We start from the raw sequence: 6,000 nt of genomic DNA, 5'->3' as shown, positions 1-6,000 counted from the left end.
AAAATAGGGTTATTAGCAATTATTGTGGAAATAGCATGAATGAGACTATGTAAATGGGGTTGGTTACAGATAAATTCTTGTAAATGTTAAAGGATAAGTGATTGAGGATGGACTTGCCCAAAAAGAGAAAATTATTGCAAGATTTTGTTCCAGGGATAAAATAAAAATAGGCTTCCTGTGGGTAAGACTTAAGCCTATAGATATGGAATTTAAGGAACTGGTATTCCATGATGGTCACCTTCCCGACACAATCACTCAAGACAAAAAGTGGGTGTATAAACAAATGTGGTGAAGAAAGCTTATGGAGCCTAGCTATCAAAAGATAAAGAGTCTAGGGTTTTAAAGACTAGAAGGTTCACAAGTGGCCATCTAACTCAGAAGCAATAAAGCGCACATGAAAGAAGCACACCAGCCTGTGTGATCACAAGATGTAGAAGGGATCAGGTATCAGGCATCAAAGAACAAAAAAATCATATCATTGTGAATGAGGGGGGGGGTACAGTTAGGGGATCCAAGATCTATCTGTAGGCAACTGGACAACCCCTTACAGAAGGGTCGCTGGGAGGAGATGAGCCAGTCAGGATGCAGTGTAGCAACGATGAAACATATAACTTTCCTCTCATTCCTAAATGCTACCGCGCCCACTATCATGATCCCAATTCTACCTTACAAACCTGGCTAGACCAGAGAATATACACTGGTCCATATAGGAACTGGAAACACAGGGAAACCAGGACAGATGACCCCTTCAGGACCAGTGCTGAGAGTAGCAATAACAGGAGGATGGAGGAAAGGTGGGGTAGAAAGAGGGATCTGATTACAAGGATCTACATATAACCTCCTCCATGAGGGAGGGACAACAAAAAAGTGGGTGAAGGTAGATGTCGGACAGTGTAAGATAGGACAGAATAATAATTTATAAATTATCAAGGGTCCATGAGGGAGGGGAAGGGGGAAGGAGGGGAAATGAGGAGCTACTACCAAGGGCTCAAGTAGAAAGCAAATGTTTTGAGAATGATGATGGCAACAAATGTACGCAGTGGATGTATGTATAGATTGTGATAAGAGTTGTAGGAGCCCCCAATAAAATGATTCTTTTTAAAAACCTCAAAGAGCAAAACACACTATGGTTTATTGTACATCAATGATACTTCAATAAAATTACATAAAAAAGGGGAAAAAGAAATGGAATTTAAGGTAAAGAAAGTATTCCCTTTGAGGACCATATTGCAAATATATATTTAGGCAGGCAATTAGATAAAGACATTTTAAGTCTGGGCTTCTATACCTGCCATCTGTCTGTTATGAAAAGTATAATTAGCAACTAGAATCTCTCATACAAAATCAACTCAATATGGTCTTTCTGGTCTGACCTCCGTGGTGTTCTACTCTGCTTTGATGGAGCTCATCATATCATGACTCTATAACAAGATTGAGGAGTTATTTGCATTCTTATGTGGAAGGTAAATCTGTTTGGCCATTCTGTTAGACTAGTTCATTTTCTTTCCTACCATCCCATCTGCCATTTTAATTCAAAACAAGGCAAAAAGCATGTATGTGCCTTTTGAGGAAGGAGAAGATTTTGGTGTGGAAGAAATTCTCTTCTAGACTGCAAGGTAAGTATTTACCCCCTCTAGCCCTGTTGGAGGAGGGGAAAAGGAAGAGAGACAAGGCAAAGAGAACAACATAGTTAGTTTCATGCCTCCTTACTTGACCTGGGGATTGAGGGGAATATCAGTGACTATGGACCTGTTGTGCTCCCCATTTGGAAGCATGAAGAATAGAGGCTGCCAGGCAGAGCAGCCCTCTGGGAAGTCACTGAAGACAAACATATAGAGAGTGCCATCAAGTCTACTGTGATCCATGGAGACCTTATATGAAATGGAATGGAGTGCTGTCTGATCTTGCACCATTGTCACACATTCCTGAATGTTGAAGTCCATTGTTGCAGCGATTAGGTCAATCTGCCTCAATAAGGATCTTCCATGTCCCTCGATTTCATCAAATATGATGTCTTCCTCTAGCAATTGTCCACTGATAATGTGTCCAAAACACATTAGTCAGTCAGTGTTCTCTTGTGATCCATAAGGTTTCCTTTCAGTAATTTTTGGAAGTGGACTAGCAGGCCCCTCTTCCTTGTCTGTCTTAGTCTAGAAGCTTCACTGAAACCTGTCCACCATGGGCAATCCTGCTGGTATTTGAAATTCTGGGAACAGAGCTTCCAGCACCATAACAATACACAAACCATTATAGTACAACCAACTGACAGATGAGTGGAGGATATCTATATATGGAGAGAGAGAGAGTAAAACTGGCAATGCACTCTGATTAGGCAGTATTCTGATAATCTGCTGCTAACAGAAAGTATCCCCACAAATAACATCTTAAAGTAATGATAATATCAATTTTGCTCACAAATCTGCAATCTGGGCAGAGCTCAGTGAGGACACTAGTTTTGGCTTCATCAAGCATTAGCTGGGGTAGCTCAAAGGACAGAGGCTGCAGCTCTCTTAAGACTCACTCCCTCACACGACTGATACTTCTATTGGTTGGAGCTCAAGAAGAACCCTATATGTGACATTTTCATTTGGCTTGGTCTTCCTTGCAACATCCTGACAGGGTCCCAATGGTGAACAACCCAATACGACCAGGTGGAAGTCACAGAGCAACACTTCTGCCATAGTCAAAGGCCTGCCAAGATGCAAGGAAGAGGGAAAGCAGGCCCTGTTTCTGGAAAAATGAACACAAACTCATCTTGTAACAAGAGAATGTGCGATGTGCAACATTAGGACAGTCATCTTTGAAGGACACAACCTGCCATGAGCCAAGATACAGAGACAGATTTCTACGAAAGCGAAAGGGCAGGACTTAGACTTAAAGATAAAGCCACAGACTTCATAGGACAAGAGCAATAGGGAGACAAGCAAAGGAAAGCTCTAGGACGCAAGCCTAACATGGCTAAAGATAGGGACAATGTCAGGACTGAACTGGAAGCAAGCAGACACCTGTGCAAGGCAGAACCCGTGAAGTTGTGAGTGCCTTCAAAGCTAAGTCAAAGTACCTTGGGGCGTGAGAAGGGAAGGAGCAGGAGAAGGAATTAATGGGTAGGTTTATGGAATTTGTAAGTCTGGGGCCAGAGCATCAGGAATAGCTGGGTTCTGGCACTCAGTTGATACCATCAGAGTTTGAACCTTTTCCTTTCAGAGCTGTTTCCTTTTGAGTTTCACGCAGGCTTCCTGATGACAGCTGTAGTTTTATCTAGAAGCTCAGGAATTCTATTAGAGAGAGGCTCTTTTCCTTTCTAATCATTGGTGGTACTATCAGGTAAGCATTGGATTGCTAACTGCAAGGTTGGCAGTGCTACCCTACCAGCTACCTCATAGGGAAAAAGATGGAACTTTCTGCTCACATAAATATTTACAGTCTGAGAAACCCCACAGGGACCTTCTATGATTCAAAATGGACTCATTGGCAATCAGGAAATTGTTTCTGGGGCATTTTTTAGGGTTAGATATCATTAACCTAGCATGAGTCTCATACTGTCTGACCCAGTCCCTTTGGACAGAGGAAAGTCATGCCCTGACTAGCCAGGCCTGGAGCTGGCAGATTGGGTCAATGCCAGCAGAAGCATGGAGATGGAGCATGGTGGAAGAGTGATCCCAAAGATACAAGCCATGTGCTGTGAGTGGAAGAAGGGCAAATGAATGCTGCATTAATTAACCAGTCATTGACAAAATGAGGTTGCATGACAAATGGCTCCAAAACCCAGCAGTTCAACAAACAGCCCAACCCCTTCCCTCCCACACACACAGTTCTTAAAATTCAGGATCAGGGAGATTAACTGGAACTTTGAACTTGGCACTTCAGGGCTTGGAAGAGGTGACAGTGCATGTAAAGGCCTTGGGGCAGGAAAGATCTTGGTGTGACTGAAAGCCCAGAAGAAGACTAATTTGGGGGAGGTGAGATAATAGGAATGGAGTTTTCAGTGAGCATTTCCTTGAGAGCCTTCAAGCAAAAGCGATTTTTCTATATTCGTGTTTTAGAAGTAGATCTCCACCCATTGTGTAAAGCTTTGGGTATTGGATTGGTGTCGGTATGCAGGGAAAAAATAAATGGGCTTGTTATGGATTAGGAGCCTGTGGTAGTCACCTAATCTTGTGTCAAGTTAAGGATTAGGAGTGTAGGCGTGGAGTTTAGGCTGCCAATCTGGAGATAGTCAGTGAGATTTTTATGTGGGCATAGCCTCCTTCTGAGAAATCTGGTACTTCCTCCTTGGAGGTGGAAGACACCTCTCTCTCTCTCTCTCTCTCTCTCTCTCTCTCTCTCTCTCTCTCTCTCTCTCTCTCTCTCTCTCTCTCTCTCTGCTACCCCTTGGGAGACATTGCAGAAGGCAAGCCAAATGGATGCGACCAGACCTCTGAAGCCAAAGAAGCCTCAGAGAGATCGCAGCCAGCACTGAGATGCTTACAATGCCACTGGATCCACAAGACTTTCCACCCATTGGCCTGTGATTATCCTGCATTCAGCATCACTGCACATGTTTTATGGGTCTGAAAAGGAATTTATAGATTGGTATCAGACATATGGGCTAATACCAGACTTATGGATTTGATGTTCACTGGGCTGGGACGTTTGCTTAATGTACAATGACTGTTTGATATAAAACTCTCTCTCTGGATTTATAAGGTAGAATTAGACCAGAACATGTACTCTGGTACAGAAAGGAGCTGGAAACACAGGGAATCCATGACAGATGATCCCTTCAGGACCAGTGGTGAGAGTGGCAATACCAGGAGGGTGGAGGGAAGGTGGGGTAGAAAGGGTGAATCGATTACAAGGATCTACATAAAATCTCTGCCCTGGGGGACGGACAACAGAAAAGTGGGGGAAGTGAGATGTTTGACGTGTAAGATATGACAAAATAATTTATATATTACCAAGGATTTATGAGGGAGGGGGAGGAGGATGGAAGTGGGGAAATGAGGTCCATCCATCTTGCCACAGGTATACCCCAATCCCTCCCCTTCCTATTGCCTGTATACCCCTAGATTTTCATCCTCTCGTTACTGTATTACCTATAGTATGACCCCTCCCTGTGATGTGTGTCTTTACCTGAAATTAGGGGGCTTGCACACCCTCAAAGGTATATAAATCTTGGTTAGAAATAAAGAATCTCTCTCCCGTGGTGCTCTCCTCTGCGGTCCTCGCTTCCATGTCCCCTCTCCCCTTGTTCTCCTTCCCCTCACTCTCCTGCCCTCAGGTCTCCCATCTCTATGGGAATCACCAAGCGGGGCTACGGTGAGCATGCTAACATGAAATTTGTCTGATTCCATCATTTTACTCTTTCTTCTATCGCCTGTATTTCTCTATGAGTTTACTATAATCTTTAATTATTATTACTGTACAATTGTGCCTACCAGACCTGGGATGATTTGTGAGGCGCTGGCTACCCTGACAGCCATGGGAGAATACAGTCTTCTCCCTGAGGTCTTCACTCTAGCAATCATACAAACATCTGTGCAGATTTCATGTTTAATGTAGCTTTATGTCATTTCCATCAAAATACCCAGATGTTCTATTGAAATTAAAGACAATCTCCATCCTCACGATATTTAGGTAACAAGACCAGGCCTACCTGAATCTTTCCATACATCTGAACACATAGGGAAACAAGAGTATGTCATCCATAAAGCTCCTTGGCCCTATGATATTTCAGAATATTTAGAAAGGAGTAAAAATACTTTAACCCTATCTTCTAGATTTAGAGTTGGAATAAAAGGTTTCCTAACAATATGGTTATTGTGTGGTTAAAAGAAACCACAGAAATAAGAAAAAGTGCATTTATCCTCTCATGAGTTAGTACCAAGGGTGGGCATTGGGCTCAGTGTATTTTGAGAGGCGCCTGCTAACAGCGAGAGGCGTTTCCTGGACTTACACTGTCTTCCACATCTGTGGGTACCTCAGCAACATTCTTTTCTGGTACTGAGCTTTCAGACTCTT

This window comes from Tenrec ecaudatus, unplaced genomic scaffold (genome assembly GCF_050624435.1).
Source record: "Tenrec ecaudatus isolate mTenEca1 unplaced genomic scaffold, mTenEca1.hap1 Scaffold_1522, whole genome shotgun sequence".
In the NCBI taxonomy this organism is placed as follows: domain Eukaryota; kingdom Metazoa; phylum Chordata; class Mammalia; order Afrosoricida; family Tenrecidae; genus Tenrec; species Tenrec ecaudatus.
Note: the sequence above shows the minus strand (reverse complement) of the source record.